Source organism: Poecilia mexicana, unplaced genomic scaffold (genome assembly GCF_051168715.1).
Source record: "Poecilia mexicana isolate PSO_F unplaced genomic scaffold, ASM5116871v1 scaffold_3, whole genome shotgun sequence".
In the NCBI taxonomy this organism is placed as follows: domain Eukaryota; kingdom Metazoa; phylum Chordata; class Actinopteri; order Cyprinodontiformes; family Poeciliidae; genus Poecilia; species Poecilia mexicana.
The window spans coordinates 2,194,484-2,212,673 of NW_028263372.1; the positions used below are offsets into that span (position 1 = coordinate 2,194,484).

General features: G+C 38.7%; 4 long non-coding RNA genes across 4 annotated transcripts; all 4 read right to left on the bottom strand.

Moving 5' to 3' along the window:
- Positions 1 to 1,213: 1,213 nt before the first annotated feature.
- LOC148160088 (uncharacterized) lies at positions 1,214 to 2,450 on the bottom strand. Its single transcript, XR_015762580.1, has 2 exons — positions 2,286 to 2,450; positions 1,214 to 2,062 (listed from the first exon to the last, which is right to left on the bottom strand). It is a non-coding gene; the product is annotated as an uncharacterized LOC148160088 (long non-coding RNA).
- Positions 2,451 to 4,385: 1,935 nt separating this feature from the next.
- On the bottom strand, positions 4,386 to 5,236 carry LOC148160089 (uncharacterized). Its single transcript, XR_015762581.1, has 2 exons — positions 5,011 to 5,236; positions 4,386 to 4,787 (listed from the first exon to the last, which is right to left on the bottom strand). It is a non-coding gene; the product is annotated as an uncharacterized LOC148160089 (long non-coding RNA).
- Positions 5,237 to 9,234: 3,998 nt separating this feature from the next.
- LOC148160090 (uncharacterized) lies at positions 9,235 to 10,473 on the bottom strand. Its single transcript, XR_015762582.1, has 2 exons — positions 10,309 to 10,473; positions 9,235 to 10,085 (listed from the first exon to the last, which is right to left on the bottom strand). It is a non-coding gene; the product is annotated as an uncharacterized LOC148160090 (long non-coding RNA).
- A 1,563-nt stretch (positions 10,474 to 12,036) lies between these two features.
- On the bottom strand, positions 12,037 to 12,889 carry LOC148160091 (uncharacterized). The gene is made up of 2 exons (XR_015762583.1): positions 12,662 to 12,889; positions 12,037 to 12,438 (listed from the first exon to the last, which is right to left on the bottom strand). It is a non-coding gene; the product is annotated as an uncharacterized LOC148160091 (long non-coding RNA).
- Positions 12,890 to 18,190: the final 5,301 nt, after the last annotated feature.

Sequence of the window (18,190 nt, forward strand, 5' to 3'; positions counted from 1 at the left end):
AACATTGAATGTAAAGCTGCAAATTCACAGATAGTCCATTTTTGACTTCTTTCGCTGAGATAAAGCGTTTTTGGCTTCTGGCTTGCTGATGACTTGTAACTTAAGCATTAGACCAAATTCCAATGTAATACAGCCAGATATATTGCAGCTCAGCATTTCGGAGCTGTCCAACAACTAACAAGGCTGGAAATTGAATGTAAAGCTGCAAATTCACAGATAGTCCATTTTTGACTTCTCTAGCAGAGATAAAGCGTTTTTGGCTTCTGGCTTGCTGATCACTTGTAACTTAAGCATTAGACCAAATTCCAATTTAAAACAGCCAGATCTAGTGCTGCTCAGCATTTCGGAGCTGTCCAACAACTAACAAGGCTGAAAATTGAATGTAAAGCTGCAAATTCACAGATAGTCCATTTTTGACTTCTCTCGCAGAGATAAAGCGTTTTTGGCTTCTGGCTTGCTGATGATTTGTAACTTAAGCATTAGACCAAATTCCAATTTAAAACAGCCAGATCTAGTGCTGCTCAGCATTTCGGAGCTGTCCAACAACTAACAAGGCTGAAAATTGAATGTAAAGCTGCAAATTCACAGATAGTCCATTTTTGACTTCTCTCGCAGAGATAAAGCGTTTTTGGCTTCTGGCTTGCTGATGATTTGTAACTTAAGCATTAGACCAAATTCCAATTTAAAACAGCCAGATCTAGTGCTGCTCAGCATTTTGGAGCTGTCCAACAACTAACAAGGCTGAACATTGAATGTAAAGCTGCAAATTCACAGATTGTCCATTTTTGACTTCTGTCGCTGAGATAAAGCGTTTTTGGCTTCTGGCTTGCTGATCACTTGTAACTTAAGCATTAGACCAAATTCCAATGTAATACAGCCAGATCTAGTGCTGCTCAGCATTTCGGAGCTGTCCAACAACTAACAAGGCTGGAAATTGAATGTAAAGCTGCAAATTCACAGATAGTCCATTTTTGACTTCTGTCGCTGAGATCTGCAAGTTGTTCCTCTTTTGCCTTCTCTGGCACCACAGGACAGAACTCTGCAATAGACTGCTGTATCTGGGACATCACTTCTGTGAGAACTTGAGTATAATTTTTTCCGGACATTTTGGCAATTTCTTGTAAATCGGCCAAATACTCATTTGTCTTTAAACCACCAACCTTTGAGGCATAAATCTCAGGTAAACTTTCAATATGAAATTTATCACCCACACTTGATGTAAATGTATATGGTAATATTGAAGATAAGCGGGCTAAAGACAATCCAGAATCAAATTCAACAACCAACATTTGATCAAATTCTGATTCACATGAATCGATGGTAGTTCTCTGCTTAATATCACCATACTGTTCAAGAAAATCAACAAGTTCATCAGTGGGGTTCTCTGAGACTCCATCAATCAATACTGTATTAGGGATTTTTAGACCAAGAGTTTCAAAAACCTCCATAATGGAAATTGAATTGGTGAGTAGGAACCAAAACTTATTTGTGCAACTTTACTCAACCCGGTTTCTATTAATTACTGATCAAACAGCTCCTGGCTAGCTCGCCAATAATGTAGCACTATTTAAAGTGTAAAAGGACTGGATGGAAAAAATCAGAAGACTAGAATTCATCTGCTGGAGCTGTTGTCAGTAATCAATAAAACAATACAAAAGAACTACTTTCAATACCATGTATTAGACAAAAATTAAAGTTGACAATGCAAGACAAACATACATAGGACCAAAAAATAAAAAACAAACAAAAATATACACAGTACTGCGGCCGTCCTTCATTGATTTGTGCACAACTGGTATTGATTTCCCCGCTGGTCAGTCCAAAACCTGACCGACACACATTCAGAAGTCCATGGTTGAATTATCCGGATATTTAAGTTGATAATGTCCCAGCGCAAGTTCTTTCGGATGAAAAGATGAATAATGGAGTGTGTGCCTGAGTGGTGAGATGGAGGGGGAATTGATACAGACCAGACCAGGATGAAGTGATTCTTGGGGCTCTCCTGGCTCCAGCCAGTTTTCAGAAGCTCGCCATCTTTTACCCTAAAAAGGGATCACCTGGCCTGTATTAAAATAAACAGGACCAGTAAATTTCCAGCCGGCTAGTTAACTAGAGTTTTCAGTTTCACTCAGAAATAAATGCAATATATCTAATCTATCAGACCAAATGAAGAAACATTTATCTCATCATCTTAAAGAAGTTAGATTACAACAATTGATGATCACAATTAGCATTGGCTACCAACCAACATGCTGAAACAACAAAACATTGTGCTCACTACTCACCAATTTCAATAATAGTTGGGAGCATGGCAGCTTCAAGGCTCCAAACTCACTGGATTTTATGGATCTACATGATTTTTATATTGTGAGGTTAAAAAGTGCATTACAAACAAAGAGATAACTGATTGTTTGAGAACACCAACCTGTAGCTCCTTTGTCTCCAGCTCTCCCCCTCACACCTGATTGGGGAAAGCTGGAGCAAGCCTAAATAATTACATCAGGTGTGTCAATTGGCTGCATGCATTGTGTGACTGACTGTCACTCGAACCAATGGGGCAATAAGGTGGGACTAAGAGCAGTTTTTCCACCCTGGGTTACATAACTTAAGCAGATCAACTAATTTCAGCTTATTACAGCTAGATCTAGTGCTGCTCAGCATTTCGGAGCTGTCCAACAACTTACAAGGCTGAAAATTGAATGGAAAGCTGCAAATCCACAGATAGTCCATTTTTGACTTCTTTCGCCGAGTTAAAGCGTTTTTGGCTTCTGGCTTTCTGATCATTTGTAACTTAAGCAGATCAACTAATTTAGGCTTATTACAGCTAGATCTAGTGCTGCTCAGCATTTCGGAGCTGTCCAACAACTAACAAGGCTGAAAATTGAATGTAAAGCTGCAAATTCTCAGATAGTCCATTTTTGACTTCTTTCGCTGAGATAAAGCGTTTTTGGCTTCTGGCTTTCTGATCATTTGTAACTTAAGCAGATCAACTAATTTCAGCTTATTACAGCTAGATCTAGTGCTGCTCAGCATTTCGGAGCTGTCCAACAACTTACAAGGCTGAAAATTGAATGTAAAGCTGCAAATTCTCAGATAGTCCATTTTTGACTTCTTTCGCTGAGATAAAGCGTTTTTGGCTTCTGGCTTTCTGATCATTTGTAACTTAAGCAGATCAACTAATTTCAGCTTATTACAGCTAGATCTAGTGCTGCTCAGCATTTCGGAGCTGTCCAACAACTAACAAGGCTGAAAATTGAATGTAAAGCTGCAATTTCTCAGATAGTCCATTTTTGACTTCTTTCGCTGAGATAAAGCGTTTTTGGCTTCTGGCTTTCTGATCATTTGTAACTTAAGCAGATCAACTAATTTCAGCTTATTACAGCTAGATCTAGTGCTGCTCAGCATTTCGGAGCTGTCCAACAACTAACAAGGCTGAAAATTGAATGTAAAGCTGCAAATTCACAGATAGTCCATTTTTGACTTCTTTCGCTGAGATAAAGCGTTTTTGGCTTCTGGCTTTCTGATCATTTGTAACTTAAGCAGATCAACTAATTTCAGCTTATTACAGCTAGATCTAGTGCTGCTCAGCATTTCGGAGCTGTCCAACAACTAACAAGGCTGAAAATTGAATGTAAAGCTGCAAATTCACAGATAGTCCATTTTTGACTTCTTTCGCTGAGATAAAGCGTTTTTGGCTTCTGGCTTTCTGATCATTTGTAACTTAACCAGATCAACTAATTTCAGGTTATTACAGCCAGATCTAGTGCTGCTCAGCATTTCGGAGCTGTCCACCAAACTAACAAGGCTGAAAATTGAATGTAAAGCTGCAAATTCACAGATAGTCCATTTTTGACTTCTTTCGCTGAGATAAAGCGTTTTTGGCTTCTGGCTTTCTGATCATTTGTAACTTGAGCAGATCAACTAATTTCAGCTTATTACAGCTAGATCTAGTGCTGCTCAGCATTTCGGAGCTGTCCAACAACTTACAAGGCTGAAAATTGAATGTAAAGCTGCAAATCCACAGATAGTCCATTTTTGACTTCTTTCGCCGAGTTAAAGCGTTTTTGGCTTCTGGCTTTCTGATCATTTGTAACTTAAGCAGATCAACTAATTTCAGCTTATTACAGCTAGATCTAGTGCTGCTCAGCATTTCGGAGCTGTCCAACAACTAACAAGGCTGAAAATTGAATGTAAAGCTGCAAATTCTCAGATAGTCCATTTTTGACTTCTATCGCTGAGATAAAGCGTTTTTGGCTTCTGGCTTTCTGATCATTTGTAACTGTAGCACTATTTAAAGTGTAAAAGGACTGGATGGAAAAAATCAGAAGACTAGAATTCATCTGCTGGAGCTGTTGTCAGTAATCAATAAAACAATACAAAAGAACTACTTTCAATACCATGTATTAGACAAAAATTAAAGTTGACAATGCAAGACAAACATACATAGGACCAAAAAATAAAAAACAAACAAAAAATATACACAGTACTGCGGCCGTCCTTCATTGATTTGTGAACAACTGGTATTGATTTCCCCGCTGGTCAGTCCAAAACCTGACCGACACACATTCAGAAGTCCATGGTTGAATTATCCGGATATTTAAGTTGATAATGTCCCAGCGCAAGTTCTTTCGGATGAAAAGATGAATAATGGAGTGTGTGCCTGAGTGGTGAGATGGAGGGGGAATTGATACAGACCAGACCAGGATGAAGTGATTCTTGGGGCTCTCCTGGCTCCAGCCAGTTTTCAGAAGCTCGCCATCTTTTACCCTAAAAAGGGATCACCTGGCCTGTATTAAAATAAACAGGACCAGTAAATTTCCAGCCGGCTAGTTAACTAGAGTTTTCAGTTTCACTCAGAAATAAATGCAATATATCTAATCTATCAGACCAAATGAAGAAACATTTATCTCATCATCTTAAAGAAGTTAGATTACAACAATTGATGATCACAATTAGCATTGGCTACCAACCAACATGCTGAAACAACAAAACATTGTGCTCACTACTCACCAATTTCAATAATAGTTGGGAGCATGGCAGCTTCAAGGCTCCAAACTCACTGGATTTTATGGATCTACATGATTTTTATATTGTGAGGTTAAAAAGTGCATTACAAACAAAGAGATAACTGATTGTTTGAGAACACCAACCTGTAGCTCCTTTGTCTCCAGCTCTCCCCCTCACACCTGACTGGGGAAAGCTGGAGCAAGCCTAAATAATTACATCAGGTGTGTCAATTGGCTGCATGCATTATGTGACTGACTGTCACTCGAACCAATGGGGCAATAAGGCGGGACTAAGAGCAGTTTTTCCACCCTGGGTTACATAACTTAAGCAGATCAACTAATTTCAGCTTATTACAGCTAGATCTAGTGCTGCTCAGCATTTCGGAGCTGTCCAACAACTAACAAGGCTGAAAATTGAATGTAAAGCTGCAAATTCTCAGATAGTCCATTTTTGACTTCTTTCGCTCAGATAAAGCGTTTTTGGCTTCTGGCTTTCTGATCATTTGTAACTTAAGCAGATCAACTAATTTCAGCTTATTACAGCTAGATCTAGTGCTGCTCAGCATTTCGGAGCTGTCCAACATCTAACAAGGCTGAAAATTGAATGTAAAGCTGCAAATTCACAGATAGTCCATTTTTGACTTGTTTCGCTGAGATAAAGCGTTTTTGGCTTCTGGCTTTCTGATCACTTGTAACTTAACCAGATCAACTAATTTCAGCTTATTACAGCTGGATCTAGTGCTGCTCAGCATTTCGGAGCTGTCCAACAACTAATAAGGCTGAAAATTGAATGTAAAGCTGCAAATTCACAGATAGTCCATTTTTGACTTCTTTCGCTGAGATAAAGCGTTTTTGGCTTCTGGCTTTCTGATCATTTGTAACTTAAGCCGATCAACTAATTTCAGCTTATTACAGCTAGATCTAGTGCTGCTCAGCATTTCGGAGCTGTCCAACAACTAACAAGGCTGAAAATTGAATGTAAAGCTGCAAATTCACAGATAGTCCATTTTTGACTTCTTTCGCTGAGATAAAGCGTTTTTGGCTTCTGGCTTTCTGATCATTTGTAACTTAACCAGATCAACTAATTTCAGGTTATTACAGCCAGATCTAGTGCTGCTCAGCATTTCGGAGCTGTCCACCAAACTAACAAGGCTGAAAATTGAATGTAAAGCTGCAAATTCACAGATAGTCCATTTTTGACTTCTTTCGCTGAGATAAAGCGTTTTTGGCTTCTGGCTTTCTGATCATTTGTAACTTGAGCAGATCAACTAATTTCAGCTTATTACAGCTAGATCTAGTGCTGCTCAGCATTTCGGAGCTGTCCAACAACTAACAAGGCTGAAAATTGAATGTAAAGCTGCAAATTCTCAGATAGTCCATTTTTGACTTCTTTCGCTGAGATAAAGCGTTTTTGGCTTCTGGCTTTCTGATCATTTGTAACTTAAGCAGATCAACTAATTTCAGCTTATTACAGCTAGATCTAGTGCTGCTCAGCATTTCGGAGCTGTCCAACAACTAACAAGGCTGAAAATTGAATGTAAAGCTGAAAATTCACAGATAGTCCATTTTTGACTTCTTTCGCTGAGATAAAGCGTTTTTGGCTTCTGGCTTTCTGATCATTTGTAACTTAACCAGATCAACTAATTTCAGCTTATTACAGCTAGATCTAGTGCTGCTCAGCATTTCGGAGCTGTCCAACAACTAACAAGGCTGAAAATTGAATGTAAAGCTGCAAATTCTCAGATAGTCCATTTTTGACTTCTTTCGCTGAGATAAAGCGTTTTTGGCTTCTGGCTTTCTGATCATTTGTAACTTAAGCAGATCAACTAATTTCAGCTTATTACAGCTAGATCTAGTGCTGCTCAGCATTTCGGAGCTGTCCAACAACTAACAAGGCTGAAAATTGAATGTAAAGCTGCAAATTCTCAGATAGTCCATTTTTGACTTCTTTCGCTGAGATAAAGCGTTTTTGGCTTCTGGCTTTCTGATCATTTGTAACTTAAGCAGATCAACTAATTTCAGCTTATTACAGCTAGATCTAGTGCTGCTCAGCATTTCGGAGCTGTCCAACAACTAACAAGGCTGAAAATTGAATGTAAAGCTGCAAATTCACAGATAGTCCATTTTTGACTTCTTTCGCCGAGTTCAAGCGTTTTTGGCTTCTGGCTTTCTGATCATTTGTAACTTAAGCAGATCAACTAATTTCAGCTTATTATAGCTAGATCTAGTGCTGCTCAGCATTTCGGAGCTGTCCAACAACTAACAAGGCTGAAAATTGAATGTAAAGCTGCAAATTCTCAGATAGTCCATTTTTGACTTCTTTCGCTGAGATAAAGCGTTTTTGGCTTCTGGCTTTCTGATCATTTGTAACTTAAGCAGATCAACTAATTTCAGCTTATTACAGCTAGATCTAGTGCTGCTCAGCATTTCGGAGCTGTCCAACAACTAACAAGGCTGAAAATTGAATGTAAAGCTGCAAATTCACAGATAGTCCATTTTTGACTTCTTTCGCTGAGATAAAGCGTTTTTGGCTTCTGGCTTTCTGATCATTTGTAACTTAACCAGATCAACTAATTTCAGCTTATTACAGCTAGATCTAGTGCTGCTCAGCATTTCGGAGCTGTCCAACAACTAACAAGGCTGAAAATTGAATGTAAAGCTGCAAATTCTCAGATAGTCCATTTTTGACTTCTTTCGCTGAGATAAAGCGTTTTTGGCTTCTGGCTTTCTGATCATTTGTAACTTAAGCAGATCAACTAATTTCAGCTTATTACAGCTAGATCTAGTGCTGCTCAGCATTTCGGAGCTGTCCAACAACTAACAAGGCTGAAAATTGAATGTAAAGCTGCAAATTCTCAGATAGTCCATTTTTGACTTCTTTCGCTGAGATAAAGCGTTTTTGGCTTCTGGCTTTCTGATCATTTGTAACTTAAGCAGATCAACTAATTTCAGCTTATTACAGCTAGATCTAGTGCTGCTCAGCATTTCGGAGCTGTCCAACAACTAACAAGGCTGGAAATTGAATGTAAAGCTGCAAATTCACAGATAGTCCATTTTTGACTTCTGTCGCTGAGATAAAGCGTTTTTGGCTTCTGGCTTGCTGATGACTTGTAACTTAAGCATTAGACCAAATTCCAATGTAATACAGCCAGATATATTGCAGCTCAGCATTTCGGAGCTGTCCAACAACTAACAAGGCTGGAAATTGAATGTAAAGCTGCAAATTCACAGATAGTCCATTTTTGACTTCTCTAGCAGAGATAAAGCGTTTTTGGCTTCTGGCTTGCTGATCACTTGTAACTTAAGCATTAGACCAAATTCCAATTTAAAACAGCCAGATCTAGTGCTGCTCAGCATTTCGGAGCTGTCCAACAACTAACAAGGCTGAAAATTGAATGTAAAGCTGCAAATTCACAGATAGTCCATTTTTGACTTCTCTCGCAGAGATAAAGCGTTTTTGGCTTCTGGCTTGCTGATGATTTGTAACTTAAGCATTAGACCAAATTCCAATTTAAAACAGCCAGATCTAGTGCTGCTCAGCATTTCGGAGCTGTCCAACAACTAACAAGGCTGAAAATTGAATGTAAAGCTGCAAATTCACAGATAGTCCATTTTTGACTTCTCTCGCAGAGATAAAGCGTTTTTGGCTTCTGGCTTGCTGATGATTTGTAACTTAAGCATTAGACCAAATTCCAATTTAAAACAGCCAGATCTAGTGCTGCTCAGCATTTTGGAGCTGTCCAACAACTAACAAGGCTGAACATTGAATGTAAAGCTGCAAATTCACAGATTGTCCATTTTTGACTTCTGTCGCTGAGATAAAGCGTTTTTGGCTTCTGGCTTGCTGATCACTTGTAACTTAAGCATTAGACCAAATTCCAATGTAATACAGCCAGATCTAGTGCTGCTCAGCATTTCGGAGCTGTCCAACAACTAACAAGGCTGGAAATTGAATGTAAAGCTGCAAATTCACAGATAGTCCATTTTTGACTTCTGTCGCTGAGATCTGCAAGTTGTTCCTCTTTTGCCTTCTCTGGCACCACAGGACAGAACTCTGCAATAGACTGCTGTATCTGGGACATCACTTCTGTGAGAACTTGAGTATAATTTTTTCCGGACATTTTGGCAATTTCTTGTAAATCGGCCAAATACTCATTTGTCTTTAAACCACCAACCTTTGAGGCATAAATCTCAGGTAAACTTTCAATATGAAATTTATCACCCACACTTGATGTAAATGTATATGGTAATATTGAAGATAAGCGGGCTAAAGACAATCCAGAATCAAATTCAACAACCAACATTTGATCAAATTCTGATTCACATGAATCGATGGTAGTTCTCTGCTTAATATCACCATACTGTTCAAGAAAATCAACAAGTTCATCAGTGGGGTTCTCTGAGACTCCATCAATCAATACTGTATTAGGGATTTTTAGACCAAGAGTTTCAAAAACCTCCATAATGGAAATTGAATTGGTGAGTAGGAACCAAAACTTATTTGTGCAACTTTACTCAACCCGGTTTCTATTAATTACTGATCAAACAGCTCCTGGCTAGCTCGCCAATAATGTAGCACTATTTAAAGTGTAAAAGGACTGGATGGAAAAAATCAGAAGACTAGAATTCATCTGCTGGAGCTGTTGTCAGTAATCAATAAAACAATACAAAAGAACTACTTTCAATACCATGTATTAGACAAAAATTAAAGTTGACAATGCAAGACAAACATACATAGGACCAAAAAATAAAAAACAAACAAAAAAATATACACAGTACTGCGGCCGTCCTTCATTGATTTGTGCACAACTGGTATTGATTTCCCCGCTGGTCAGTCCAAAACCTGACCGACACACATTCAGAAGTCCATGGTTGAATTATCCGGATATTTAAGTTGATAATGTCCCAGCGCAAGTTCTTTCGGATGAAAAGATGAATAATGGAGTGTGTGCCTGAGTGGTGAGATGGAGGGGGAATTGATACAGACCAGACCAGGATGAAGTGATTCTTGGGGCTCTCCTGGCTCCAGCCAGTTTTCAGAAGCTCGCCATCTTTTACCCTAAAAAGGGATCACCTGGCCTGTATTAAAATAAACAGGACCAGTAAATTTCCAGCCGGCTAGTTAACTAGAGTTTTCAGTTTCACTCAGAAATAAATGCAATATATCTAATCTATCAGACCAAATGAAGAAACATTTATCTCATCATCTTAAAGAAGTTAGATTACAACAATTGATGATCACAATTAGCATTGGCTACCAACCAACATGCTGAAACAACAAAACATTGTGCTCACTACTCACCAATTTCAATAATAGTTGGGAGCATGGCAGCTTCAAGGCTCCAAACTCACTGGATTTTATGGATCTACATGATTTTTATATTGTGAGGTTAAAAAGTGCATTACAAACAAAGAGATAACTGATTGTTTGAGAACACCAACCTGTAGCTCCTTTGTCTCCAGCTCTCCCCCTCACACCTGATTGGGGAAAGCTGGAGCAAGCCTAAATAATTACATCAGGTGTGTCAATTGGCTGCATGCATTGTGTGACTGACTGTCACTCGAACCAATGGGGCAATAAGGTGGGACTAAGAGCAGTTTTTCCACCCTGGGTTACATAACTTAAGCAGATCAACTAATTTCAGCTTATTACAGCTAGATCTAGTGCTGCTCAGCATTTCGGAGCTGTCCAACAACTTACAAGGCTGAAAATTGAATGGAAAGCTGCAAATCCACAGATAGTCCATTTTTGACTTCTTTCGCCGAGTTAAAGCGTTTTTGGCTTCTGGCTTTCTGATCATTTGTAACTTAAGCAGATCAACTAATTTAGGCTTATTACAGCTAGATCTAGTGCTGCTCAGCATTTCGGAGCTGTCCAACAACTAACAAGGCTGAAAATTGAATGTAAAGCTGCAAATTCTCAGATAGTCCATTTTTGACTTCTTTCGCTGAGATAAAGCGTTTTTGGCTTCTGGCTTTCTGATCATTTGTAACTTAAGCAGATCAACTAATTTCAGCTTATTACAGCTAGATCTAGTGCTGCTCAGCATTTCGGAGCTGTCCAACAACTTACAAGGCTGAAAATTGAATGTAAAGCTGCAAATTCTCAGATAGTCCATTTTTGACTTCTTTCGCTGAGATAAAGCGTTTTTGGCTTCTGGCTTTCTGATCATTTGTAACTTAAGCAGATCAACTAATTTCAGCTTATTACAGCTAGATCTAGTGCTGCTCAGCATTTCGGAGCTGTCCAACAACTAACAAGGCTGAAAATTGAATGTAAAGCTGCAAATTCACAGATAGTCCATTTTTGACTTCTTTCGCTGAGATAAAGCGTTTTTGGCTTCTGGCTTTCTGATCATTTGTAACTTAACCAGATCAACTAATTTCAGGTTATTACAGCCAGATCTAGTGCTGCTCAGCATTTCGGAGCTGTCCACCAAACTAACAAGGCTGAAAATTGAATGTAAAGCTGCAAATTCACAGATAGTCCATTTTTGACTTCTTTCGCTGAGATAAAGCGTTTTTGGCTTCTGGCTTTCTGATCATTTGTAACTTGAGCAGATCAACTAATTTCAGCTTATTACAGCTAGATCTAGTGCTGCTCAGCATTTCGGAGCTGTCCAACAACTTACAAGGCTGAAAATTGAATGTAAAGCTGCAAATCCACAGATAGTCCATTTTTGACTTCTTTCGCCGAGTTAAAGCGTTTTTGGCTTCTGGCTTTCTGATCATTTGTAACTTAAGCAGATCAACTAATTTCAGCTTATTACAGCTAGATCTAGTGCTGCTCAGCATTTCGGAGCTGTCCAACAACTAACAAGGCTGAAAATTGAATGTAAAGCTGCAAATTCTCAGATAGTCCATTTTTGACTTCTATCGCTGAGATAAAGCGTTTTTGGCTTCTGGCTTTCTGATCATTTGTAACTGTAGCACTATTTAAAGTGTAAAAGGACTGGATGGAAAAAATCAGAAGACTAGAATTCATCTGCTGGAGCTGTTGTCAGTAATCAATAAAACAATACAAAAGAACTACTTTCAATACCATGTATTAGACAAAAATTAAAGTTGACAATGCAAGACAAACATACATAGGACCAAAAAATAAAAAACAAACAAAAAATATACACAGTACTGCGGCCGTCCTTCATTGATTTGTGAACAACTGGTATTGATTTCCCCGCTGGTCAGTCCAAAACCTGACCGACACACATTCAGAAGTCCATGGTTGAATTATCCGGATATTTAAGTTGATAATGTCCCAGCGCAAGTTCTTTCGGATGAAAAGATGAATAATGGAGTGTGTGCCTGAGTGGTGAGATGGAGGGGGAATTGATACAGACCAGACCAGGATGAAGTGATTCTTGGGGCTCTCCTGGCTCCAGCCAGTTTTCAGAAGCTCGCCATCTTTTACCCTAAAAAGGGATCACCTGGCCTGTATTAAAATAAACAGGACCAGTAAATTTCCAGCCGGCTAGTTAACTAGAGTTTTCAGTTTCACTCAGAAATAAATGCAATATATCTAATCTATCAGACCAAATGAAGAAACATTTATCTCATCATCTTAAAGAAGTTAGATTACAACAATTGATGATCACAATTAGCATTGGCTACCAACCAACATGCTGAAACAACAAAACATTGTGCTCACTACTCACCAATTTCAATAATAGTTGGGAGCATGGCAGCTTCAAGGCTCCAAACTCACTGGATTTTATGGATCTACATGATTTTTATATTGTGAGGTTAAAAAGTGCATTACAAACAAAGAGATAACTGATTGTTTGAGAACACCAACCTGTAGCTCCTTTGTCTCCAGCTCTCCCCCTCACACCTGACTGGGGAAAGCTGGAGCAAGCCTAAATAATTACATCAGGTGTGTCAATTGGCTGCATGCATTATGTGACTGACTGTCACTCGAACCAATGGGGCAATAAGGCGGGACTAAGAGCAGTTTTTCCACCCTGGGTTACATAACTTAAGCAGATCAACTAATTTCAGCTTATTACAGCTAGATCTAGTGCTGCTCAGCATTTCGGAGCTGTCCAACAACTAATAAGGCTGAAAATTGAATGTAAAGCTGCAAATTCACAGATAGTCCATTTTTGACTTCTTTCGCTCAGATAAAGCGTTTTTGGCTTCTGGCTTTCTGATCATTTGTAACTTAAGCAGATCAACTAATTTCAGCTTATTACAGCTAGATCTAGTGCTGCTCAGCATTTCGGAGCTGTCCAACAACTAACAAGGGTGAAAATTGAATGTAAAGCTGCAAATTCACAGATAGTCCATTTTTGACTTCTTTCGCTGAGATAAAGCGTTTTTGGCTTCTGGCTTTCTGATCATTTGTAACTTAAGCCGATCAACTAATTTCAGCTTATTACAGCTAGATCTAGTGCTGCTCAGCATTTCGGAGCTGTCCAACAACTAACAAGGCTGAAAATTGAATGTAAAGCTGCAAATTCACAGATAGTCCATTTTTGACTTCTTTCGCTGAGATAAAGCGTTTTTGGCTTCTGGCTTTCTGATCATTTGTAACTTAACCAGATCAACTAATTTCAGGTTATTACAGCCAGATCTAGTGCTGCTCAGCATTTCGGAGCTGTCCACCAAACTAACAAGGCTGAAAATTGAATGTAAAGCTGCAAATTCACAGATAGTCCATTTTTGACTTCTTTCGCTGAGATAAAGCGTTTTTGGCTTCTGGCTTTCTGATCATTTGTAACTTGAGCAGATCAACTAATTTCAGCTTATTACAGCTAGATCTAGTGCTGCTCAGCATTTCGGAGCTGTCCAACAACTAACAAGGCTGAAAATTGAATGTAAAGCTGCAAATTCTCAGATAGTCCATTTTTGACTTCTTTCGCTGAGATAAAGCGTTTTTGGCTTCTGGCTTTCTGATCATTTGTAACTTAAGCAGATCAACTAATTTCAGCTTATTACAGCTAGATCTAGTGCTGCTCAGCATTTCGGAGCTGTCCAACAACTAACAAGGCTGAAAATTGAATGTAAAGCTGAAAATTCACAGATAGTCCATTTTTGACTTCTTTCGCTGAGATAAAGCGTTTTTGGCTTCTGGCTTTCTGATCATTTGTAACTTAACCAGATCAACTAATTTCAGCTTATTACAGCTAGATCTAGTGCTGCTCAGCATTTCGGAGCTGTCCAACAACTAACAAGGCTGAAAATTGAATGTAAAGCTGCAAATTCTCAGATAGTCCATTTTTGACTTCTTTCGCTGAGATAAAGCGTTTTTGGCTTCTGGCTTTCTGATCATTTGTAACTTAAGCAGATCAACTAATTTCAGCTTATTACAGCTAGATCTAGTGCTGCTCAGCATTTCGGAGCTGTCCAACAACTAACAAGGCTGAAAATTGAATGTAAAGCTGCAAATTCTCAGATAGTCCATTTTTGACTTCTTTCGCTGAGATAAAGCGTTTTTGGCTTCTGGCTTTCTGATCATTTGTAACTTAAGCAGATCAACTAATTTCAGCTTATTACAGCTAGATCTAGTGCTGCTCAGCATTTCGGAGCTGTCCAACAACTAACAAGGCTGAAAATTGAATGTAAAGCTGCAAATTCACAGATAGTCCATTTTTGACTTCTTTCGCTGAGATAAAGCGTTTTTGGCTTCTGGCTTTCTGATCATTTGTAACTTAAGCAGATCAACTAATTTCAGCTTATTACAGCTAGATCTAGTGCTGCTCAGCATTTCGGAGCTGTCCAACAACTTACAAGGCTGAAAATTGAATGTAAAGCTGCAAATCCACAGATAGTCCATTTTTGACTTCTTTCGCCGAGTTCAAGCGTTTTTGGCTTCTGGCTTTCTGATCATTTGTAACTTAAGCAGATCAACTAATTTCAGCTTATTATAGCTAGATCTAGTGCTGCTCAGCATTTCGGAGCTGTCCAACAACTAACAAGGCTGAAAATTGAATGTAAAGCTGCAAATTCTCAGATAGTCCATTTTTGACTTCTTTCGCTGAGATAAAGCGTTTTTGGCTTCTGGCTTTCTGATCATTTGTAACTTAAGCAGATCAACTAATTTCAGCTTATTACAGCTAGATCTAGTGCTGCTCAGCATTTCGGAGCTGTCCAACAACTAACAAGGCTGAAAATTGAATGTAAAGCTGCAAATTCACAGATAGTCCATTTTTGACTTCTTTCGCTGAGATAAAGCGTTTTTGGCTTCTGGCTTTCTGATCATTTGTAACTTAACCAGATCAACTAATTTCAGCTTATTACAGCTAGATCTAGTGCTGCTCAGCATTTCGGAGCTGTCCAACAACTAACAAGGCTGAAAATTGAATGTAAAGCTGCAAATTCTCAGATAGTCCATTTTTGACTTCTTTCGCTGAGATAAAGCGTTTTTGGCTTCTGGCTTTCTGATCATTTGTAACTTAAGCAGATCAACTAATTTCAGCTTATTACAGCTAGATCTAGTGCTGCTCAGCATTTCGGAGCTGTCCAACAACTAACAAGGCTGAAAATTGAATGTAAAGCTGCAAATCCACAGATAGTCCATTTTTGACTTCTTTCGCCGAGTTCAAGCGTTTTTGGCTTCTGGCTTTCTGATCATTTGTAACTTAAGCAGATCAACTAATTTCAGCTTATTACAGCTAGATCTAGTGCTGCTCAGCATTTCGGAGCTGTCCAACAACTAACAAGGCTGAAAATTGAATGTAAAGCTGCAAATTCTCAGATAGTCCATTTTTGACTTCTTTCGCTGAGATAAAGCGTTTTTGGCTTCTGGCTTTCTGATCATTTGTAACTTGAGCAGATCAACTAATTTCAGCTTATTACAGCTAGATCTAGTGCTGCTCAGCATTTCGGAGCTGTCCAACAACTAACAAGGCTGAAAATTGAATGTAAAGCTGCAAATTCTCAGATAGTCCATTTTTGACTTCTTTCGCTGAGATAAAGCGTTTTTGGCTTCTGGCTTTCTGATCATTTGTAACTTAAGCAGATCAACTAATTTCAGCTTATTACAGCTAGATCTAGTGCTGCTCAGCATTTCGGAGCTGTCCAACAACTAACAAGGCTGAAAATTGAATGTAAAGCTGAAAATTCACAGATAGTCCATTTTTGACTTCTTTCGCTGAGATAAAGCGTTTTTGGCTTCTGGCTTTCTGATCATTTGTAACTTAACCAGATCAACTAATTTCAGCTTATTACAGCTAGATCTAGTGCTGCTCAGCATTTCGGAGCTGTCCAACAACTAACAAGGCTGAAAATTGAATGTAAAGCTGCAAATTCTCAGATAGTCCATTTTTGAATTCTTTCGCTGAGATAAAGCGTTTTTGGCTTCTGGCTTTCTGATCATTTGTAACTTAAGCAGATCAACTAATTTCAGCTTATTACAGCTAGATCTAGTGCTGCTCAGCATTTCGGAGCTGTCCAACAACTAACAAGGCTGAAAATTGAATGTAAAGCTGCAAATTCTCAGATAGTCCATTTTTGACTTCTTTCGCTGAGATAAAGCGTTTTTGGCTTCTGGCTTTCTGATCATTTGTAACTTAAGCAGATCAACTAATTTCAGCTTATTACAGCTAGATCTAGTGCTGCTCAGCATTTCGGAGCTGTCCAACAACTAACAAGGCTGAAAATTGAATGTAAAGCTGCAAATTCACAGATAGTCCATTTTTGACTTCTTTCGCTGAGATAAAGCGTTTTTGGCTTCTGGCTTTCTGATCATTTGTAACTTAAGCAGATCAACTAATTTCAGCTTATTACAGCTAGATCTAGTGCTGCTCAGCATTTCGGAGCTGTCCAACAACTTACAAGGCTGAAAATTGAATGTAAAGCTGCAAATCCACAGATAGTCAATTTTTGACTTCTTTCGCCGAGTTCAAGCGTTTTTGGCTTCTGGCTTTCTGATCATTTGTAACTTAAGCAGATCAACTAATTTCAGCTTATTATAGCTAGATCTAGTGCTGCTCAGCATTTCGGAGCTGTCCAACAACTAACAAGGCTGAAAATTGAATGTAAAGCTGCAAATTCTCAGATAGTCCATTTTTGACTTCTTTCGCTGAGATAAAGCGTTTTTGGCTTCTGGCTTTCTGATCATTTGTAACTTAAGCAGATCAACTAATTTCAGCTTATTACAGCTAGATCTAGTGCTGCTCAGCATTTCGGAGCTGTCCAACAACTAACAAGGCTGAAAATTGAATGTAAAGCTGCAAATTCACAGATAGTCCATTTTTGACTTCTTTCGCTGAGATAAAGCGTTTTTGGCTTCTGGCTTTCTGATCATTTGTAACTTAACCAGATCAACTAATTTCAGCTTATTACAGCTAGATCTAGTGCTGCTCAGCATTTCGGAGCTGTCCAACAACTAACAAGGCTGAAAATTGAATGTAAAGCTGCAAATTCTCAGATAGTCCATTTTTGACTTCTTTCGCTGAGATAAAGCGTTTTTGGCTTCTGGCTTTCTGATCATTTGTAACTTAAGCAGATCAACTAATTTCAGCTTATTACAGCTAGATCTAGTGCTGCTCAGCATTTCGGAGCTGTCCAACAACTAACAAGGCTGAAAATTGAATGTAAAGCTGCAAATTCTCAGATAGTCCATTTTTGACTTCTTTCGCTGAGATAAAGCGTTTTTGGCTTCTGGCTTTCTGATCATTTGTAACTTAAGCAGATCAACTAATTTCAGCTTATTACAGCTAGATCTAGTGCTGCTCAGCATTTCGGAGCTGTCCAACAACTAACAAGGCTGAAAATTGAATGTAAAGCTGCAAATTCACAGATAGTCCATTTTTGACTTCTTTCGCTGAGATAAAGCGTTTTTGGCTTCTGGCTTTCTGATCATTTGTAACTTAAGCAGATCAACTAATTTCAGCTTATTACAGCTAGATCTAGTGCTGCTCAGCATTTCGGAGCTGTCCAACAACTTACAAGGCTGAAAATTGAATGTAAAGCTGCAAATCCACAGATAGTCCATTTTTGACTTCTTTCGCCGAGTTCAAGCGTTTTTGGCTTCTGGCTTTCTGATCATTTGTAACTTAAGCAGATCAACTAATTTCAGCTTATTATAGCTAGATCTAGTGCTGCTCAGCATTTCGGAGCTGTCCAACAACTAACAAGGCTGAAAATTGAATGTAAAGCTGCAAATTCTCAGATAGTCCATTTTTGACTTCTTTCGCTGAGATAAAGCGTTTTTGGCTTCTGGCTTTCTGATCATTTGTAAC